The sequence below is a fragment of the Lathamus discolor genome, chromosome W, assembly GCF_037157495.1.
Source record: "Lathamus discolor isolate bLatDis1 chromosome W, bLatDis1.hap1, whole genome shotgun sequence".
In the NCBI taxonomy this organism is placed as follows: domain Eukaryota; kingdom Metazoa; phylum Chordata; class Aves; order Psittaciformes; family Psittacidae; genus Lathamus; species Lathamus discolor.
In genome coordinates this window covers 37,952,739-37,975,996 of record NC_088908.1, presented here as the reverse complement: position 1 = coordinate 37,975,996, position 23,258 = coordinate 37,952,739, and the positions used below count along the sequence as shown (strand labels likewise).

The 23,258-nt window shown below is 45.6% G+C and overlaps 1 long non-coding RNA gene across 1 annotated transcript in view; it reads left to right on the top strand.

Moving 5' to 3' along the window:
- LOC136004241 (uncharacterized) overlaps window positions 1-23,258 on the top strand; it is a 52,813-nt gene that overhangs the window by 12,411 nt on the left and 17,144 nt on the right. The window contains exon 2 of the long non-coding RNA XR_010608310.1: window positions 10,856-10,945. This is a non-coding gene — a long non-coding RNA (uncharacterized LOC136004241). The remainder of the gene's footprint in view (window positions 1-10,855; window positions 10,946-23,258) is intronic.

Sequence of the window (23,258 nt, the reverse complement as noted above, 5' to 3'; positions counted from 1 at the left end):
ACATTTCAGTGGCAATTTAAACATCAGAAAGGAATTGCTTAATCAGCTGCTTTCACAGGCACAGTATAATGAGTGTGGAGGACATGGTGATTTCTCAGCTAGACTGAATTGCTGAACATAATAGCTTCATAGCTGCCTGCTACATGATGTGGTGCAACATCTCACTAGCTACAGGGAACTCTAATTCTTTTCCTAAATGGATGTTATTGGAGTGTGTGTTTCTGGTTATGCTTCCTTTATTCTGATAATAGAGTTTTGATTCTTTATTTCTTTTAGGAGGTGGTGGTCTTGTCTTTTCTGGAAAGCTTTTGTCAGAAAGTCCAAAGACATTTTCTGGCATGGTGTTCTCATGAAATATAGCTTGTCAGAGTGAACTAATGTTGATGATATGCAATGAACATGGTACTTTCAGTTGTGGTAATTTTAAACTTAAAAACTTCTGTCCTTGTTGAAGCGTTCTTTACATTTCTAAAGATATTGTGAGAAATTGCAAAATAATACACCAATCAGACAAATGTTATTGGATATAATTAACAAATGAAAGCAGTGTAGGAATTCCAAGCTATCATTTCATTAATGCCATCTTAAATACAAACATCCACACCCTCATAGCTCATGGGCCCACATGATGATTTTTTATTTTTTATTTCTTTGATTGGTTGGTTGGGGTTTTGCCCACTACCACCTGGCTAGTCACTGGGGAGCTGCCATTGTGAATACTGTTGTGCCCTTGTCACTAAGTAGATGCATGGCATATAGAAGTCACTGGCTTTGGGGTTTTTTGGTGGTGTTTTTTTTTTTTATTTTATTTGTTTTTGTTCGTTTTTGTGTGTGTGCAATTGGGGGAGAAAATCTGTGTTGTGGTGTGTCCTGGGTTTACCAGGAGCCGTTTTGCTCCTTCTTAGTAACTGGTTCAAGCTCTGTTTTGACTTCCAGCCTGGGCAGAGTGCCATGAGTGGCAGGGTGTGTGGGATAGTACGGGCAAGTATCTAGGTCAGTGGGCCCCTCCAGTACTTTGAAATTTCACCACCGAACAAGTGCAAAATCCAGAAGAATTAGTAAAACACTTAAATGAGGTGTGTGGTCAGTCTGGAAATACCAGAGACGGACAAATCATGGCAACGTGCTGGGGCTTGGCCTATGCTTATAGGGCCTTGTTCAACACTATCCAGCACCTTAAAAAGGAAAAAAATGCCCCTGCATCTGAGGGCAAAGCAACAGTCAGCGCAGCTACTCCAGCTCCAAGCACAGCAGCTACACCAACCCCAGCGAAAAGTACAGTTGCTACCCAAACCTCAGTAATAATCACTGCAGCTAAACCAGAGGACCAATTTGTACCAATATCGGTTACCCCTGTACACAAGAGAAAAAGCAAAAAGGAGGCAAGAAGGGTGAAGCAAGATGATGAAACAATGTATTAACCACCTGGTCCAGTATCTGAGGAGGAGTCGTCATCAGATAACGAAGAAGAAGAAGAGGTGACTTCTCGACCTCGGACCTCAACTGAGCTACGGAATATGCGAAAAGCTTTTACCTGTCAACCAGGGGAGGACATCATCACCTGGTTGCTCCGATGCTGGGACAGTGGGGCTGAAGGTCATGAACTAGAAGGTAGTGAAGCCAAGCAGCTGGGAATTGACAAAGCAATTGCAAGAGAGAAAAAGTCCCTCAGTCTTTGGAGGCAGCTCTTGGCAGCTGTGAAGGAAAGGTTTCCATACAAGGATGATGTTATGAGTCGTTCGGCCAAGTGGACTATTTCAGAGAAAGGCATCCAGTCTCTGAGGGAATCAGCCATCGTAGAGATGATCTATCACATCAAGCCAAATAATGGGGATATACCCATAGACCCAGATGAAGTGGTATGTACACAACCCATGTGGCGAAAACTAACACAGAATGGCCCATCATCATATGCCCATTCATTGGCAACAGTAACCTGGAATCATACAGTACCACTAACAGTGGATGAAATGATTCATAAAGTCCAAGAGTTTGAAGACAACCTCACCCCTTCCCTCATCTCAGCTGTGGAAAAACTGTCCCAGGATCTCAAACAACTGAGGGATGATCTATCTGATTTATCCAGCTCCCCATGTGTACCAACACACATCTCAGCTATTAACAAAAGGCATCCTATTCTTCGAGAGAGAAGATACAGGAGGTATACGCCACAGGACACCCTATGGTTTTACCTGCGGGATCAGGCATTCTAGAATTCATCATGGACTGGCCAGAGGGCAAAGATTTTGGAATGCCACCAGAGGAGGAGGTGATGCGTGCTGAAGAGGCACCACTATATAACAAACTGTCAGGAAGTGAAAAACAGTATGCCTTGTTTACTGATGGGTCCTGCTGTATTGTGGGAAAGATTGGAGATGAAAGGCAGCTGTATGGAGTCATAGAATCATAGAATCATAAAATAGTTAGCATTGGAAAGGACCTCAAGATCATCTAGTTCCAACCCCCCTGCCATGGGCAGGGACACCTCGCACTAAACCATCCCACCCAAGGCTTCATTCAACCTGGCCTTGAACGCTGCCAGGGATGGAGCACTCACAGTCTCCCTGGGCAACAGATTCCAGTGTCTCACCGCCCTAACAGGAAAGAATTTCCTCCTTATATCCAATCTAAACTTCCCCTGTTTAAGTTTTAACCCATTACCCCTTGTCCTGTCACTACAGTCCCTGATGAAGAGTCCTTCTCCAGCATCCCTATAGGCCCCCTTCAGATACTGGACGGATGCTTTTAGGTCCCCGTGCAGCCTTCTCTTCTCCAGGCTCAACAGCCCAAACTTCCTCAACCTATCTTCATACAGGAGGTGCTCCAGTCCCCTGATCATCCTCGTGGCCCTCCTCTGGACTTGTTCCAGCAGTTCCATGTCCTTTTTATGTTGAGCACACCAGAACTGCACACAATACTTCAGGTGAGGTCTCACAAGAGCAGAGTAGAGGGGCAGGATCAACTTTTTCGACCTGCTGGTCATGCTCCTTTTGATGCAGCCGAGGATACAGTTGGCTTTCTGGGCTGCGAGAGTGCACTGCTGGGAATTTCATCTGAATGCCATGGTTTTTCAAATATGATGGCCTGTGGTTTTAGCAACGTCATTGACGACAAGTTGCAGAAACTGCTGAAGGAGAGGGCAAATCGAGTCAGTTTGCTGAGGTGAAAGCCATCCAGCTGGCCCTGGTCATTGCTGAACGAGGAAAGTGGCCAGTACTTTATCTCCATACTGACTCATGGATGGTGAAAAATGCTCTGTGGGGGTGGTTGCAGCAATGGAAGCGAAGCAACTGGCAACACAGAGGTAAACTTATCTGTCCTGCTGCACTGTGGCAAGATATCGCTGCTCTGGTGCAGAACCTGGTGACCACCATGTAGATGCACATGTACCGAAGGGTCGGGCCACTGAGGAACGCCAGAACAACCAACAAGTGGATAAAGCTGCTAAGATTGAAGAGGCTCAGATGGACTTAGATTGGCAACATGAAGGTGAATTAGTTTTGGCTCGGTGGGCCCATGACACTTCAGGCCATCAGGGCAGAGATGCAACATATAGTGGGCCCGTGACCGAGGGGTGGACTTAACCTGGGCAACAGTGTCCATTGTTATTCATGAGTGTGAAACATGTGCTGCATTTAAACAAGCCAAACGGTTAAAGTCTCTTTGGTATGGAGGACGATGGCTGAAGTACAAATATGGGGAGGCCTGGCAGATTGACTATATCACACTCCCACCAGCCCACCAAGGCAAGTGCCATGTGCTTACCATGGTGGAAGCAACCACCGGATGGCTTGAAACATATGCCGTGTCTCACGCCCCTGCCTGGAACACTATCCTTGGCCTTGAGAAACAGATTTGGTGGCTACACGGCACACCAGAGAGTATTGAGTCAGACAATGGGACTCATTTCTGGGCTAACCTTATAGACACTTGGGCCAAAGAGCATGGCATTGAGTGGGTTTATCATATCCCATACCATGCACCAGCCTCTGGGAAAATCGAACGGTACAGTGGGCTGTTAAAAACCACACTGAGAGCAATGGGTGGGGGAAATTTCAGGCATTGGGATACACACTCCCCAAAGGCCATCTGCTTGGTTAGCACTAGAGGATCATCCAGTAGAGCTGGCCCAGCCCAGTCAGAACTTTTACATACTGTAGAGGGGGACTAAGTTCCTGTGGTGCACATGAAGAATTTGCTTGTGAAGACAGTTTGGGTTATTCCTGCTTCAGGTGAAGGCAAACCCAGTCATGGGATTGCTTTTGCTCAGGTACCCGGATATACTTGGTGGGTAATGTGGGAAGATGGGGAAGTCCGATGTATACCTCAAGGGGATTTGATTTTAGGGGAAAACAGCCAATGACCTTAATTGTGTGCTGTTGCCTGCTGTGTAATACTTTTATAGCCCATCAATTAGATTTCTTCAGGTCACCAGCGACTAGCCCTTTTTTTGCATGCTCCCTGTCTGCAGTCTCTGAGCATAAGACTTGTGGCCCGCTCCCTGCTGACTCTTGAGCAAGGCCGAGCTGTACTGCATGCCTTTTATTTTGCAGTCCTGAACACCGTCTCTGTGCTGCTTGCCCTCACCACTTGGAAGCTTACAAAGTTTGCAGGCTGCTCTCCACCTGTCTTTGAACAGAAAATAAAGATTCCTTGATAGGATCTGCATCTGAACAGACTATATGGATAGAGAAGGAAAAATATTATTTCTGTTTGGTTTTCATGTCGTCCAGGATAAATTGCTCTTTCACACTGAGGTGCTATCCTTCCAGCATCTCCTAGCATCAAGGGAAGAATTAAGGTAATATTGTTGTTGGCTGCTTTATTTTGTTTGACAGCCCTTGGTTAGCATGTCAGGATTTGTGAGAAGGGAGGAGGATCAAGTGCTTTGAAGAGGCCTACCTTATATCTGTGTTTTTGCTTTTGTAGTATATGGAAAGGACTGTCAAGTCAGAATATAAAAGCAGCTATACATGCTTTCATTTGAAACCCAGGTTTAATGAAACCATTATCAGGCAGATCTTGTACAAACTGTCACCTGTGCTGTATACAGTACTGTATGTGAGCTAATGAACTTCTTAAACTGCTGTTTTTTGTTTCATTTATATTACACCTAAGCCTTTCAAATTAGTTTTTCCTATTACTGTTGTCTTCAAAACACTCTCTGAGCTAGTACCAAAGGTTTGGTATATCTCTCTCCTAGCTGTTCTTCAACCTCAGTTGAATAAGGAAGAAGATAATTGGTATGAGAGGAAGGATTCTGTTCTTTCATCTGTCATCCATCAACTAATTGATCCTTTTCTCAAAGCTATGATTAGTGGAGTGTAACAGAGACAGTCCAGGAAGTTCCTGCAGATCATTGAAGATAGTCTTGGTTTTGTTTTGTTTGGGGTTTTTTTTTGGATTTTGTTTGGGTTTTTTTTTTCGTTTGTTTGTTTGTTTTTGTTTTCATTTTTTTATGTAAATGGTGGAGGAGCTGATGAGGAAAGGTGTGTTGCTGGACCATGTACTAACAAATCAGGAGGGACTGGTTGAAGATATAAAGGTTGGGGGCAACCTTGGCTGTAGTAATCTTGAGATGGTGGAACTCAGGATCCTGTGTGGTGGAAGCAAAGCAATAAGCAGGACTAGAACCCTAGAATCCTAAACTTCCGAAGAGCTAACTTCAGCCTCTTCAAAGATCTACTTAGAGGAGTTGCTGAGGTGAGTAGCTTGAGAGAGGACGCCTGCAACACCGGAGCAGAGAGGGGAGAGATCAGCGTCCAGGAGCCTCAACTCAGAGCGACAAGAGCCACTGAGGAGGGAGCCTCAAGTCCTCAACAGGACTTGCCCAGGACTGGGAAGCTCAGCTCCCGCGAGGGGCTGACTCACAGGGGGCGGAGCCAGGAGGAGTGGCACCAGCTGGGAGTGGCTAAAAAACCTTCCCAGGGAGCGCGGCGAACAGAGCCCACAAACAGAGAGCGTCGAGGCAGTTTGCGAGGCAGTTTGCGCGGCAGTTTGCGCGGCAGTTCGCGCGGGCAGGCGAGCTGGCAGGGAAGCGTTCCAACCATCGAGAGGACTCGCCTGGAGTACAGGAGGGGGAAGGAGTGCTGAGAGACGTAGACGGATTGATTGACCAGATAGATCATGGTTACAACACGATCGAAAGCTGTAGTGAGTACTAATGTGGGTATCCAGACTGAGCCTTCCTGCAGACATGCAGCTGTGCAGGTCTCTGGCTGCAGCGAATGCCTGAGCCTGGCACTTGGAGGGAGCCAGTGACACTGCTTGTGTTCGCTGTGAGCAAATAAATGACCTGCTCAGGCAGGTAGCTGAACTGAGGGAGGATGTTGAAAGGTTGAGAGCCATTAGAGAGTGTGAAAGTGAAATAGATTGGTGGAACCACACCCTAAGGCAAGGGCAGAGGGAAGTGGTTCAACAAGCTATGGATCCCCTTCCCTCCTACCATCAGACAGAAGGAGAGAGCTTAATGGACAAGGATGGATGGAGGGAGGTTCCTCCTCGGAGAGGTAAGCGAAAACCCTCACAATCCCTTCCTCCCTCACAATTGCCCTTGAATAACAGGTACGAGGTCTTGGAAATTCAGGGCCAGGTGAATGGAGATGGTGAGGCAAATCTATCTAGTGAGTCACCCAGGGCTAGTCACTCACCCACATGCCTCAGAACTTCCCCAACCAAGAAGAAAAGAAGAGTAATTGTGGTGGGTGACTTCCTTCTGAGGGGAACAGAAGGGCCCATTTGTCGACCGGATCCACCCCACAGGGAAGTCTGCTGCCTGCCTGGGGCTCGGATTAGAGATGTTAAAAAGAAGCTCTCTGAACTGGTGCAGCCGTCTGACTACTACCCGCTGCTGGTTTTTCAGGTTCGCAGTGATGAAATTATTACGAGGAACGTAAGGGCAATGAAGAGAGACTACAGGGCCCTGGGACGGCTGGTTAAAGGGTCTGGAGCGCAAGTGGTGTTTGCCTCCATACCTGTTGCAAGCGAGGGTGAAAGGATATATAGGAAGAGTCTGCCGATTAATGTATGGCTACGTGACTGGTGCCAAAGGCAGGGGTTTGGGTTTTTCAGTCACGGGCTGCTGTATGGGACACCTGGTTTGCTGGTGACAGGCGGGATACACCAGTCCCAGAGAAAAAAAAGGGTTTTGGGGCAGGAGTTAGCAGGGCTTATTGACAGGGCTTTAAACTAGTTATGAAGGGGGGAGGGGATTTAACTGGGCCTGTTGGGGACAAGCCCAAGAGGAACATGCTAGGGATTGAAGGATGGCGGGCTAAGGAGGACGATCAATCTCTTGTTTCACTTGTGGGAAAGGATAGCTTTTTAGACCCTGTCCCGCAGGGGAAAAAGGGTACTAGGACTGGCTCCCTGAAATGCCTGTACACCAATGCACGCAGCATGGGGAATAAACAGGAGGAGTTAGAAGTCTGTGTGCAGGCTAAAGGTTATGATCTAGTGGCGATTACAGAGACATGGTGGGACAGTTCACATGACTGGAATGTGGTCATGGATGGCTATGTCCTTTTTAGGAAAGATAGGTCAGCAAAGCGAGGTGGTGGAGTTGCTCTTTACGTGAGAGAGCAACTAGAATGTATTGAGTTCTGTCCGGGGTCGGATGAGGAGCAAGTGGAATGTCTGTGGGTACGAATCAAGGGGCTGACTGGCACGGGTGATACAGTTGTGGGGGTCTATTACAGACCTCCTGATCAGGACGAAGGAGTTGATGAGGCTTTCTACAGGCAACTGGAAGTAGCCTCGCGACTACATGCCTTAGTCGTCGTGGGGGACTTTAACTACCCCGATATTTGCTGGAAGACTCACACAGCCAGTCATTCACAGTCTAGGAGGTTCCTCCAGTGCATTGATGATAACTTCTTAATGCAAATGGTGGACATACCAACTAGGGGAGCAGCGCTGCTAGATTTAGTACTCGCCAACAAGGAGGGTTTGGTCGAAGTGGTGACGGTCAATGGCAGCCTTGGCTGCAGTGACCATGAGATGGTGGAGTTTAGGATCCTGTGTGGGAGGAATACAATACTTAGCAAAGCCACAGTTCTGGATTTCCGAAGGGCCAACTTTGGCCTCTTCAGTCAACTGCTAAGGGAAGTCTCATGGGAAAGTGTACTAGGCGGTAAAGGGGCTCAAGATAGTTGGTTAGCATTCAAGGACCGCTTCTTCCAAGCTCAGGATCGGAGCGTCCCAATGAGTAGGAAGTCAAGTAAGGGATCTAGGAGACCGGCGTGGTTAAACAAGGAGCTGCTGGGCAAACTCAAGTGGAAAAGGAGAATCTATGGATTATGGAAGGAGGGGCTGGCCGCTTGGGAGGAATATAGGACAGTTGTTAGAGGATGTAGGGAGGCAATTAGGACAGCTAAGGCCTCCTTGGAACTCAATCTTGCTAGTCGGGTTAAGGACAATAGAAAGGGCTTCTTCAAATACATAGCAAATAAAACTAACACAAGAGGCAATTTAGGCCCACTGCTGAACGAAGTGGGTACCCTGGAGACAGAGGATATAAAGAAGGCAGAGGTGCTGAATGCCTTCTTTGCCTCTGTCTTTACTCCTGCAGACTCTCCCCGAGGGCCCTGGATTTCTATAGCCCCAGAAGGAGTCAGGACAAAGGAGGAGTTTGCTTTGGTAGATGAGGATTGGGTTAGGGATCAGCTATGCAAACTGGACATCTGTAAATCGATGGGTCCGGATGGAATGCACCCACGGGTGCTGAGGGAGCTGGCGGATGTCATTGCTAGGCCACTTTCCATCATCTTTGGTAAGTCGTGGGAAACGGGCGAGGTGCCTGAGGATTGGCGGATGGCAAAGGTCACACCAATCTATAAGAAGGGCAAGAAGGAGGACCCGGGTAATTATAGACCAGTCAGCCTTACCTCCATCCCTGGAAAGATGATGGAACAACTTATTCTTGACTCCATCACTAGGCATATCAAGGATGAGGGGGTCATTAAGAGCAGCCAACATGGTTTTATGAGGGGGAAGTCATGTATGACCAACCTTATAGCCTTCTATGAGGAAGTGACTAGGTGGAGGGATGATGGTAGAGCGGTAGATGTAGTTTTTCTTGATTTCAGTAAGGCATTTGATACTGTCTCCCACAGCATCCTCATAGATAAGCTAAGGAAGTGTGGGCTTGACGATCAAGTAGTGAGGTGGATCGAGAACTGGTTGAAAGGAAGAAGGCAGAGAGTTGTGGTCAGTGGCGCAGAATCTAGCTGGAGGTCTGTGACTAGTGGAGTTCCTCAGGGGTCGGTGCTGCGGCCGGTGCTGTTTAATATTTTCATCAATGACCTGGATGAGGGAACTGAGTGCACCCTCAGCAAGTTTGCTGATGACACAAAACTGGGAGGAGTGGCTGACACACCAGAGGACTGTGCTGCCATTCAGCGAGACCTGGACAGGCTGGAGAGTTGGGCGGGGAGAAACTTGATGAAATTTAACAAGGGCAAGTGTAGAGTCTTGCATCTGGGGAAGAACAACCCCATGTACCAGTACAGGTTGGGGGTTGACCTGCTGGAAAGTAGCTAAGGGGAAAGGGACCTGGGGGTCCTGGTGGATAGGAGGATGACCATGAGCCAGCAATGTGCTCTTGCGGCCAAGAAGGCAAATGGCATCTTAGGGTGCATTAGAAAGGGTGTGGTTAGTAGGTCAAGAGAGGTTCTCCTCCCCCTCTACTCAGCCTTGGTGAGGCCGCATCTGGAATATTGCGTCCAGTTCTGGGCCCCTCTGTTCAAGAAGGACAGGGAATTGCTGGAAGGAGTCCAGCGCAGAGCCACAAAGATGATTAAGGGAGTGGAACATCTCCCTTATGAGGAGAGGCTGAGGGAGCTGGGTCTCTTCAGCTTGGAGAAGAGGAGACTGAGGGGTGACCTCATCAATGTTTACAAATATGTAAAGGGTAGGTGTCAGGATGATGCAGCTAGGCTTTTTTCAGTGATATCCAGTGATAGGACAAGGGGCAATGGGTGTAAACTGGAGCACAGGAAGTTCCACGTTAACATCAGGAAGAACTTCTTTACTGTAAGAGTGACAGAGCACTGGAACAGGTTGCCCAGGGGGGTTGTGGAGTCTCCTACACTGGAGATATTCAAGGCCCGCCTGGACAAGTTCCTGTGTGATGTACTGTAGGTTACCCTGCTCTTGCGGGGGGGTTGGACTAGATGATCTTTTGAGGTCCCTTCCAACCCTTGGGATTCTGTGATTCTGTGATTGAAAGTTAATTTGCATTAACTCATTGTAAAATGCAGTTGTTTGTGTTTTAACGAAGTGGACAAGCTGCTAAGCTATATGGATAAAAACTGAAACAGGCACCTAGATACTCTATAGTCAGTTCTGTGTATATTCATGTCAAATTTAGCCCAGGAGTATTTATTTTCTGAAACAATGAAACCAGTATTTGCCTGCTATACATAGAAAATTTAGTCAAAGCAAATGAGGTGAGAAGGGCTTAAACTGCTGTGGTTTGGAGTGTTTATTCACTGCTTTTGTGGGGATGTAAAGGTCTTTTTAGTTTTAAGAAGCAATGCTTCAAGGTGCAGTAGGGTAAGGTGGTGATGGGCATCTTCAGCACACAGTGAGCTTTGTAACAGTGACACACACTGCTGATGCTCCTTGCTTTCTCCCCTCAAAGTCCCTTTGTATCCAAGATTTCCGGTGTCAGCTCTCTGCCGAGCAGCAGCAGAGTGAGTAGAGCATGAACGTTTGGACTTTACTCTCATAGCCAAAGAGCCAGGAGAGAAAGTTTCTGCTGGGCTTCTTCAGCACACAGTGGTCTTTGCAGATGTTACAGCAAAAAACTGCTGTGTCTCCTCGCTTTATCTCCTAAAAGTCTATTTTATTCCAGCCTTTCTGGTGCCCGCGTCGCCTGTCCAGCATTAGAGTGAGTAGAGAACGAATGTTTGGACTCTGCTCCCACGGCCGAAGAGTCAAGAGGGTAAGGTGGTGAGGGACATCTTCAGCACACAGTGAGCTTTGTAACTGTGACAAACACATTGCTGTCTCTTCGCTTTATCTCCTGAAAGTTCATTTGAATCCAATTTCTCCAGTACCCTCTGTCGCCTGTCCAGCATCAGAGTAAGTAGAGCACAAAAGTTTTGACTCTGCTCCCACAAACCAAGAGCCAGGAGGGAAAGCTGGTGCTGTGCTTTTTAAGCACACAGTGAGTTGGATTCAAATGTTTACCCTGACTAAGGACTTTGTGAGCCTCATGCTCTGCCAGGGATGAGGGGAGGCTGGGAGGAAGCAGAGACAGGACACCTGACCCAAACTAGCTGAAGAGGTATTCCATACCACAGCATGTAATGCCCAGGGAGGTAACTGGGAGATAACTGGAAGGTCATGGGCTCTCTTTGGTGGGGGTCGATCTTGTTCGGCAGTGGTATTGTATTCTCTTCTCTTGTTATTTTCTCTTATCATTATTATCATTGGTGGTAGCAGTAGTGATTTGTGTTATACCTTAGTTACTGGGCTGTTGTTATCTCAACCCATGTGAGTTACATTCTCTCGATTCTCTTCCCTGTCCCTCCGGGAGTGGGGAGGGGGGGTGGAAGGAAAGAAAGAGGGAGAAAGAAAAGGGGGGGAGTGAGTGGACAAGCTGTGTGTCTCGCTTTGAACCACAACAGTTCTTTTTGGCGTCCAATGTGGGGCACAAGGGGTTGAGATAACTACAGATCTGACTAGAGTGTGTCTAATCGTATTTGTGATATGCATTCGTTGTTTTAGATTTATAGTCACTCGTCACAATGCCGATTTATTGGCTCTCAAAGTTGCTCCTCTTGATCTCACAGTCTCAGTATATCGTACCTTACTTAGAGCCGGTATTTGCTGTGTTGGTGTTTTTCAAGTGTGGGGCTTGGGCTAAGGTTCTTGTCTCATTGTACTTTATGGTAATGACTTCTAATACAATAGAATCATTGATCATGAAACTGTTCTGGCTTATGTTCCCAGTGTGGTCACCACATTTATGCTTTGGGAGGCATATAATAAAAGTGCTTAGGAATTACACATCTCTTTTTCTCCTTCTCGGATGGTCAACCTGTGAGGGAGACATTGTTTTACCCTCCCAGGCCCCCTCTCAGACCATTTACAGCATCATTTGAGAGTTTTGAATTTCTTGAATGGCCTTTTAATACTGTTGAGGACTGTTTGCTGCTTGTGATGGGGATAACCACATTGGCACACATACAGAGTGTGTTTTGCCCCCGACCATTTAGTCTGATTTCAAGAGTTAAGCAGAGTCAGGTTTGGGCCTTGTCTGGGGTTAAATGACGATATAGGAGGACCAAGAGATTTTCCCCGAGGCTGGACAGCCATGAGTGGCAAGCTGTGTGAGATAGTATGGGCAAGTATCTAGGTCAGTGGGCCCCTCCAGTACTTTGGAATTTCACCACCGAACAAGTGCAAAATCCAGAAGAATTAGTAAAACACTTAAATGAGGTGAGTGGTCAGTCTGGAAATACCAGAGATGGACAAATCATGGCAACGTGCTGGGGCTTGGCCTATGCTTACAGGGTGTTGTTCAACACTATCCAGGACCTTCAAAAGGAAAAAAATGCCCCTGCATCTGAGGGCAAAGCAACAGTCAGCGCAGCTACTCCAGCTCCAAGCACAGCAGCTACACCACCCCCAGAGACAAAGTCGCTACCCAAACTTTGGCTTCAGTGGACAGCACAGCTACCCCAGTGACAAGTACAGCAGCTACGCAAACATGGATTGCAACAGACAGCGCGGCTACCCCAGCTCCAAGCACAGCAGCTACACCACCCCCAGTGACAAGTACAGTTGCTACTCAAACCACAGTGATAATCACTGCAGCTAAACCACAGGACCAATCCGTACCAATATTGGTTGCCCCTGTAAGCAAGAGAAAAAGCAAAAAAGAGGCAAGAAGGGTAAATCAAGATGATGAAACACTGTATTCACCACCCGGCCAAGCATCTGATCAGTACTCATCATCACATGTCAAAGAGGACAAAGAAGAGGTGACTTCTCGACCTCGGACCTCAACCGAGCTACGGAATATGCGAAAAGATTTTACCTGTCAACCAGGGGAACACATCATCATCTGGTTGCTCTGATGCTGGGACAATGGGGCCGATGGTCAGGAACTAGAAGGTAGTGAAGCCAAGCAGCTGGGGTCATTTGCTAGAGAAGGGGGATTTGACAAACTGCAAGAGAGAAAAAGTCCCTCAGTATTTGGAGGTGGCTCTTGGCAGCTGTGAAAGAAAGATTTCCATACAAGGACGATGTTATGAGTCGTTCGGCCAAGTGGACTAGTTTAGACAAAGGCATCCAGTCTCTGAGGGAATCAGCCATCGTAGAGATGATCTATCACATCAAGCCAAATAATGGGGATATACCCACAGATCCAGATGAAGTTGAATGTACACAACCCATGTGGCAAAAACTAACATAGAATGCACCGTCATCATATGCCCATTCATTGGCAACAGTAACCTGGAATGATATAGTACCACTAACAGTGGATGAAATGATTCATAAAGTCCGAGAGTTTGAAGACAACCTCACCCCTTCCATCATCTCAGCTGTAGAAATACTGTCCCAGGATCTCAAACAATTGAGGGACGATCTATCTGATTTATCCAGCTCCTCATGTGTACCAACACACATCTCAGCTATTAACAAAAGGCATCCTGTTCTTCGAGAGAGAAGATACAGGATGTATACACCATGGGCCACCCTATGGTTTTACCTGTGGGAACATGGAGAAGACATGATGAAGTGGGGTGGAAAACCTACTTCAGCTTTGGAGGAACGGGTGAGCTGAAACGGGTGAGCAATGGGGTTGCTGAAAGTCAAAGAACAACAAGTGCCAATCGTGACCACAACAGTGCACCTGCAGCAATATCGCACCAACCAAGACTCCCTGATTCCTATCCATCAGCTGATTCGTGGACTGGAGAGTCAGGGAGTGGTCAGCAGGACTCGCTCCCCCTTTAATAGCCCCATATGGCCAGTGCAAAATCTAACGGAGAGTGGAGACTAACAGTAGACTATCATGGCCTGAATGAAGTTACATCCCCATTGACTGCTGCCATACCGGACATGCTAGAACTTCAGTACGAATTAGAGTCAAAGGCAGCCAGGTGGTATGCCACAATTGAGATTGCCAATGCATTTTTCTCAATTCCTTTGGCAGCGGAGTACAGGCCACAGTTTGCTTTTACTTGGAGGGGAGTCCAGTTCACTTGGAACTGACTGCCCCAGGGCTGGAAACGCAGCCCTACCATGCAGAAGATCAATGGACAGCACGCTGATTAGTATAATCAGAAACTGACCTTTATTCACTTCAGAGCACTGCCTTTTATAGCTTCCAAGCTTGGTCCCACGCTTAAGCTTTATAATGATTGGTTTCTATACATAATGCTAAGGCAGCTGATTGGTTACTTCTTCAGAATCTGGGAGTTTTTTCCCTCCTGCAGAACTTCCGCATACATGGCCACAACTTAGCTCTGAAGTCATCTGTGAACTAGGTCGTTAATCCTTACTACAAACTCTAACCAATGGCAAGAGTCCTGGATCGCACACATGTCCATTGTTTGGTAAAAAGCTCTCAAAAGTACCATTTGCCATGGACTGATCCAGACTGCACTGGAACAGGGGCAAGTTCCAGAACACCTGCAATACATTGATGACATTATTGTTTGGGGAGATACAGCAGCAGAAGTCTTTGAGAAAGGGAGGAAAATAATCCAAATCCTGCTGAAAGCCGGTTTTGCCGTAAAATGGATTAAGGTCAAGGGACCTGCACAGGAGATTCAATTTTTGGGAATAAAATGGCAAGATGGACATAGATCCCCACAGATGTGATCAAGATAACAGCAATGTCTCCACCAACTAATAAGAAAGAAACACAAGCTTTCTTGGGTGCTGTGGGGTTCCGGAGAATGCACATCCCAAATTACAGTTTGATTGTAAGCCTTCTCTACCATTTGAACCGGAAGAAGAATGATTTTAAATGGGGCCCAGAGCAACAACAAGCCTTTGAGCAAATTAAAAGAGAGATAGTTCATGCAGTAGCCCTCGGACCAGTCCGGACCGGGCCAGATGTAAAAAAATGTACTGTCCACCGCAGCTGGGGAAAATGGTCCTACCTGGAGCCTCTGGCAGAAAGCTCCAGGGGAGACTTAAGGTTGACCCCTTGGCTTTTGGAGCCGGGGGTACAAAGGATCTGAGGCCAGCTATACCCCAACTGAGAAAGAGTTACTGGCAGCCTATGAAGGGGTCCGAGCTGCTTCGGAATTATCTGGCACTGAAGCACAGCTCCTCTTGGCACCCCGGTTGCCCGTGCTGGGCTGACTTTTCAATGGCAGTCTCCTCTACACATCATGCAATTGATGTTCCATGGAGTAAATGGGCTGCACTAATTACACAACGAGCTCAAATAGGAAATCCCAGGCATTCTAGAAGTCATCATGGACTGGCCAGAGGGCAAAGACTCTGGAATGTCACCAGAGGAGGAGGTGATATGTGCTGAAGAGGCCCCACCATATAATAAACTGTCAGAAAGTGTAAAACAGTATGCCTTGTTTACTGATGGGTCCTGCCCTATTGTGGGGAAGTATTGTGGCCAGTACTTTATCTCCATGACTCATGACTTTTGACTCATGGATGGTGGAAAATGCCCTGTGGGGGTGGTTGCTGCAATGGAAGCAGAGCAACTGGCAATGCAGAGGTAAACCCATCTGGGCTGCTGCGCTGTGGCAAGATATTGCTGCCTGGGTGCAGAACCTGGGGGCTAAGGTATGCCATGTAGATGCACATGTACCAAAGAGTCAGGCCACTGAGGAACACCAGAACAACCACTAACTGGATGAAGCTGCTAAGACTGAAGTGGCTCAGATGGACTTAGATTGGCAATATAAAGATGAATTAGTTTTGGCCTGGTGGGCCCATGACACCTCAGGCCATCAGGGCAGAGATGCAACTTATAGATGGGCCCGTGACCGATGGGTGGGCTTAACAATGGACATTATTGCCCGGTTTATTCATGAGTGTGAAACGTGCTGCAGTTAAACAAGCCAAACTGTTAAAGCCTCTTTGGTACTGATTCGGAGAAAACTCCAGGAACAATCTTGCCAACAAAGTTTTCAAGCTGACAAGCAGGTATTCTTTATTGCGGCACCGGGAGACATGGGGGATAGCTCCTCCTAATGTGTGTCTCCCTGTTGCTACACAGGCTGTCCTTATATAGTCCCTGGGTATACATACATTACATCACTTTCCAGAAAGTTCCCTGCATGTGTACAGAACTGTAGTGGTGGTCTCTGAGGGTTGTTTATTTCTTCCAATGATGTTCGTCACTTCTGTTAGCCTTTGGAGCACATGCAGTAGATGCTCATACCAGTTTAATTGGCTCGTTAGCACCAGAGACATAATAATCCTCCTATCCTCCTACTTATCAGTTAGTTTAACTGTAGCCTATCCTGGGCACCTGCCATTCCCTGATACTCCTTATCCCTGTGTCCTGTTCTTCTAGATTGTTTTTCTTAAAACTATGTCAACTATAATGATTTATTTTGTACAAGAATTCTCAGTATGTTTTCTAGCTGCACTCTATTTTTTTCTATGTATCATGCACCTCTGTAATTTTCTATTGCTACTGTTACAAAGCCATCAAACTTAAACCTTTAGAATCAGTTTTAAGTAATGTTATATATTCCATGTTGTAATTTTGTGCTCCCTTGTCTCAAATCCCCCCTTTTTCTGTCCTTTTACAAATTCTTTTGCAACATTTTATATATTACCATTACCATCAAAGGTCTTTTTGAAATCATTTCCCATTTCTACTTGGTACTTAATTTCATTCCTCTTCCAAGCTTCATAATTTATCATAGATCATTTACAACACTTGAGGGAATATAATGTCATACCACAAGTAATCAATATTAAAATAATTAACACCAATATTCCTGCAACCTGTTGCCTCAAACAGGAGAGATTAGGTATCCATGAAGTTAACTTTTTCCATAATTTTTCAAAACCCCAGGAGGTGTCATCCATGGCCATTTCATGAATTATTTTAGTTTGTTTCCAAATTTCCTCCAGGTCTGTTTCAATTCTGCCACTTTGGTCTATATAGGAACAACAACTTTCATTGATTATGTAACAAACTCCTCCTTGTGATGTCAATAACATGTCTAGAGCCATTCGGTTTTGTAATACCACCTTAGATAGGCTGGTCGTCTCTTGTTCTGCCTGGATTATATCAATGCTTCTACTTTCCATTTCCTCTATGGTTGCTGAGATATTTACAATTGCCTTCTCTAATTCACTTATTCCCAAAGATGGAATTAGCCCATTTACAAACCTATGAAATGCAGCATGCCATTCAATAATAGGGTTAAACCCTTGCTTAATCTGATCAGAAGAACTTCTAATCTAGTTCCCGGAAGGATACCTGTCGATAATAGTAAAATTGGGTATTACAGCACCTAAGGTGCATGTTCCCTTCCAGTTGGGGGGTAGAATCTTGTAAGCATTTTCTCCACATAAACTATACCATCCTTTCCCTTTAGGAACAGGCCACCACTGAAATATGATACCATCTATATTAATAGTATGATTGCAATTTGAATGGTGACCTACATCTGTGGCATTTAAACAAGCATGATCTCCTACCCTGGTTCCTGTTGTAATACATCTTTGTGCACAGGTGTAATATTTATTACCTGGATTAGGATTAACTATTCCAAATTTTAACCTTTCCTTCGAATACGGATTGCTAGTGTTCACCCACAAATTTGTCCATGCAACAGTGTTAGGAATTTGAACTCTAATTAATGGGAGATCCAGGCTTTCTCCTGATTTAGGCAACTGTGCACACACCCAACAGTCACTATGATTAAAAACCTTAGTGACATTCTGCACTAATTTCAGGTATAAATTCTGGTCCCAAGCTGGTACGTCAGTTATCATATGAGTCCTAATTGTGACTGACGCAATTTCATATGCAAGGGTCCTGAAGGTTCTACCTGCCATGTCTTCTCTGGCTCTGGTGCTTTCATTAATCTTGAGTAATGTGTTCAAGCAGGTTGTTCCTTTATCTTCACTGCTGTAAAGGTGGTCAGTAATATCTGGTACGGTCCGCTCCACTTCTCCTGTAGAGGATCTCCTGAATAATTCGTAACATAAACCCAGTTTCCAGATCTGAAAGGGTGAATCGAATAATCCAGACCTCTTGCTCTTGTCCTTACTATTCTCTTATTTATCTCCTCCAATTGTTTTCCCAGACTGCTCAGAAACTGTTGGAGATAGTCTTCAGGAAGTGGGGGAAGGCTTTCTCCTTTAAACTGGGACTGATAGGATCTGCCACACAATCTCAAATGGGCTAACCTCTTCCTTCGACCGAGGTTTAGTTTGAATTCTTAATACAGCCACGGGTGATGCTTGGTACCAATATAAATTTGTTTCCTGACATATTTTACTAATCTGTTGTTTAATCCGATAGTTCATCTTTTCTACTTGCCCACTGACCTGAGGCCTGTATGGAACATGTAGTTGCCAATCAATTTCTAACTTTTTGCTAATTTCTCGTAACAATTTTGCATTAAAGTGTGAATGTCGGTCCGAAGAAATTGCCTCTGGTACTCCAAAACGAGGTATTATCTCCTTAAATAATATTTTAATTACTTGTCTTGCATTATTTGTCCTACAGGGGAATGCTTCTGGCCAGCCTGAAAAAGTGTCCGTTAATACCAACAAATATCAATAACCTTCCTTTCCACTGCTGTCCTGGATAACTTCCTCTCACAATTGTCCCAATTTGATTTCTATTTTCAGTTTTAGGGTTATTCTTAAGACATAACTGACATTGTTTTGTCACTACTTGAATTATAGTATATGGATTTCTTCCTACAATTTGTTTGTTTATGTATTTATACAACGAGTTACTACCCCAATGAGTTTTATTATGTTCCTCCTGAACTAACTTCCAGAGTTGGTTATAGGGGATTATAATTCTCCCATCAGGTATCTGAACCCCACCCTCTTGATTTTCCTGTCCTTTTAGATCTTGAATCAATTTTCTATCCTCTTTTGAATACATAGGTTTAGATTTCTCAATTGTTAGTTTGCCATCAGGCATTAAGGACATAATTTTGGATTGTTCAGCTGCTCATTTGGCTTCAAAATCGGCCAAATTATTTCCAATTTCCTGATCAGAGTCACCTTGATGTCCTTTACAGTGCATAATAGCTACTTCTTCAGGTAGCTGAACAGCTTCCAGTAGTCATAGAAATTCTGTAGCATGTTTTATCTGTTTTGCTTGTGTTTTCAAAAGTCCTTGTTCTTTCCAGATAGCACCATGTGCATGTACCACACCAAATGTGTATTTAGAATCAGTCTAAATATTTATCCTTTTGTCTTTAGCCAGTTCCAGGGCTCTTGTTTATGCTATTATTTCTGCCTTCAGGGCAGAGGTGTTAGTGGGTAAAGGTTTAGCTTCTGTTACCTGTGAAGTGGTGGTAACGGCATATCCTGCCTTTCGTTCACCATTTTTCGTGAAGCTACTACCATCAGTAAACCAAGAATCAGTATGTTCCAGAGTCTGGTCAGGTCGAATATACAGTCTCTATAGTGGCCAAGCAGTTATGCGTCAGTGGTTCTGTCAATCATTCCTGCAAAAAGGATGCTGGATTCACAATGTTATTGACCACAATTTCTGTATCATCTTGTTCCACAAGGGTGGCCTGGTATTTAAAAAATGTGAAGGAAATAACCAGTGGGCTCCTTTCTGTTCCAGGACTGCTGATACCACATGGGACACTAGTAAAGTAATTTTTGTCCCAAGGTAAATTTGCGAGCCTCTTCAATATTCATGACAATCGCTGCCACAGCTCTTATGCATCTGGGCCATCCTTTGCTCGCTTCATCCAGCTGTTTTGAAAAATACGCCACTGCCCTCTTATAGGGTCCTAGTTTTTGAGCAAGGCCCCCAAAGCTATTCCTTGTTCTTCATAGGAATATAGCCAAAAGGATTTAGTCACATCCGGAAGTCACAGACCTGCAGCTCTCATTAGCTCTGTTTTAAATTTCTAAAAGCTCCCTCTGCTGTATCAGTCCAATCTAAAGAGGGAGGATTTCCTTTAAAGAGTTCATAGTGGTCTTACCAGAATACCATAATGATGGATCCAAAGTCTACACCATCCAGTCATTCCCAGGAATGTCCAGAGCTCCTTGGTGGTCGATGGTCATGGAGTCTGACAAATGGCTTATTTTCTAGCAGCTCCAAGTTCTGTCTGTCTTCCTGTTATTTCGTATCCTAGGTAGGAAACTCAGGTTTGGATTAGTTGGGCCTTTCATTTGGATACCCAATAACAATTCAGTCCCAGAAAACTTAATAATTCCACCGTCCACTGGATACATTCTTCCTTTGTTGCAGTAGCAATTAATAGGTCATCCACATATTGTAAGAGTCCCTGTCTGAGTAGGTGGCTTCCATTATTCTAGTTCTCATGCTAGCTGATTTCCAAAAAATGCTGGACTGTTTTAAAACTGTTTAGGTAATACTGTCCATGTTAATTGAGTTTCCCTTCCTGTGTCAGGATTTTCCCATTCGAAAGCAAATAACTTTGTCTTTCTTTGGCCAATGTTAAGCAAAAGAAAGCATCCTTTAAATCCAGGAGGGCAAACCATTCCTGATTATTATTCAGTTTAGTCAGTAAGTCATATGAATTAGCTACTACTGTACGAATATCCTCTGCAATTTTGTTGATTTCCCTGACATCTTGAACCAATCTGCAACTTTTCCCATCATATTTCTTTACTGTCCAGATAGGAGTATTATATTCCAATTCACATTCAATTAATAATCTATATTTTAAAATTTATCAATGATTTTTTTTTTTATTTACACTGATCTTCTAAATTCAAGGATCACCTGCTACAAGCTCAGGAGTGCTGTGTCCCAACTAGAAGGAAGTGCAGCAGGAGGGCCAGGAGACCTCCTTGGATGGATAAGGAGCTGCTGAGGAAAATTCAAAGGAAAAAAGAGGCTTATAAAAAATGGAAGCAAGGACAGGCGGTCCGGGTAGAGTACAGGGATGTTGTCCGGGAAGCTAGGGACCAGGTTGGGAAGGCTAAGGCCCAGTTAGAATTAAACCTAGCCTGGGATGTTAAGGATAACAGGAAGGGATTCTACAGGTACGTAGCAAACAAAAAAACAGACTAGGGACAACATAGGCCCCCTGAGGAAGCTTTCGGGAGAACTGTCTGCACAGGATTTGGAGAAGGCTGAGGTTCTGAATGACTTCTTCACTGCGGTCTTCACTGGCAAAGGCTCTGACTGCACCACCCAGGTCTTACAAGGTAGATGCAGGGACTGTAAGAATGAAGACCTTGGGCCCACTGTAGGAGAGGATCTGGTTCGAGACCATCTTAAAAATCTGAATGCGCACAAGTCCGTGGGACCTGATGGAATCCATCCGCGGGTCCTGAAGGAGCTGGCGAATGAAGTTGCTAAGCCACTGGCCATCATATTTGAAAAATCATGGCAGTCAGGTGAAGTTCCCGACGACTGGAAAAAGAGAAATATAACCCCCATTTTCAAGAAGGGGAAAATGGAAGACCCGGGGAGTTACAGACCAGTCAGTCTCACCTCTGTGCCTGGTAAAATCTTGGAGCGCATTCTCCTGGATGGCATGCTAAGGCACATGAAAAACAACAAGGTGCTTGATGACAGCCAGCATGGCTTCATTAAGGGGAAATCCTGCCTGACCAGTTTGGTGGCCTTCTATGATGGGGCTACAGAATTGATGGATAAGGGTAAAGCAGTTGATGTCACCTACCCGGACTTGTGCAAAGCATTTGACACTGTCCCACAAGACATCCTTCTCTCTAAATTGGAGAGATATCAATTTGATGGATGGACCACTCGGTGGATAAAGAACTGGCTGGCTGGCTGCACACAAAGAGTTGTGGTCAATGGCTCGATGTCTGGCTGGAGACCGGTAACGAGTGGTGTCCCTCAGGGATCGGTGTTGGGGCCGGTCTTGTTTAACACCTTCATCGCTGACATGGACAGTGGGATTGAGTGCGCCCTCAGCAAGTTTGCCGATGACACCAAGCTGTGTGGTCCGGTTGATATGCTGGAGGGAAGGGATGCCATCCAGAGGGACCTTGACACGCTTGTGAGGTGGGCTGATGCCAACCTTATGAAGTTCAACCATGCCAAGTGCAAGGTCCTACACCTGGGTCGGAGCAATTCCAGGCACAGCTACAGACTGGGCAAAGAAGAGATTCAGAGCGGCCCTGCGGAGAAGGATTTGGGGGTGCTGGTCGATGCGAAAATGAACATGAGCTGGCAGTGTGCGCTCACAGCCCAGAAAGCCAACCGTATCCTGGGCTGCATCAAAAGGAGTGTGACCAACCCTAACTATTCTATGATTCTATGATTCTAACTTCATCTGGGTCTGTGGGTATATCCCCATTATTTGGCTTGATGTGATAGATCATCTCTACGATTGCCGATTCCCTCAGAGACTGGATGCCTTTGTGTAAACTAGTCCACTTGGCCGAACGACTCATAACATTGTCCTTGTATGGAAACCTTTCTTTCACAGCTGCCAGGAACCGCCTCCAAAGACTTGAGGGACTTTTTCTCTCTTGCAATTGCTTTGTCAATTCCCCCTTCTCTAGCAAGTGATCCCAGCTGCTTGGCTTCGCTACCTTCTGGTTCTTGACCATCGGCCCCATTGTCCCTTCTTGCCTCTTATTTGCTTTTTCTCTTGCTTACAGGGGTAACCGATACTGGTACGAATTGGTCCTCTGGTTTAGCTGCAGTGATTATCACTGTGGTTTGAGTAGCAATTGTACTTGTTGCTGGGGGTGGTGTAGCTGCTTTGCTTGGAGCTGGGGTAGCTGTGCTGTCTGTTGCAGCCAAAGTTTGGGTAGCGACTGTACTTGTCGCTGGGGGTGGTGTAGCTGCTGTGCTTGGAGCTGGAGTAGCTTCGCTGACTGTTGCTTTGCCGTCAGGTGCAGGGGCATTTTTTTCTTTTTGTAGGTGCTGGATAGTGTTGAACAAGGCCCTGTAAGCATTGGCCAAGCCCCAGCTTGTTGCCATGATTGTTCGGTGGTGAAATTCCGAAGTACTGGAGGGGCCCACTGACCTAGATACTTGATAAACAGTAACACAGCAAATACCGGCTCTAAGTAATGTACAGCATTCTGAAATTGTGAGAGCAAGAGGAACAACTTTGAGAGCCAATAAATCAGCATTGTGACGACTA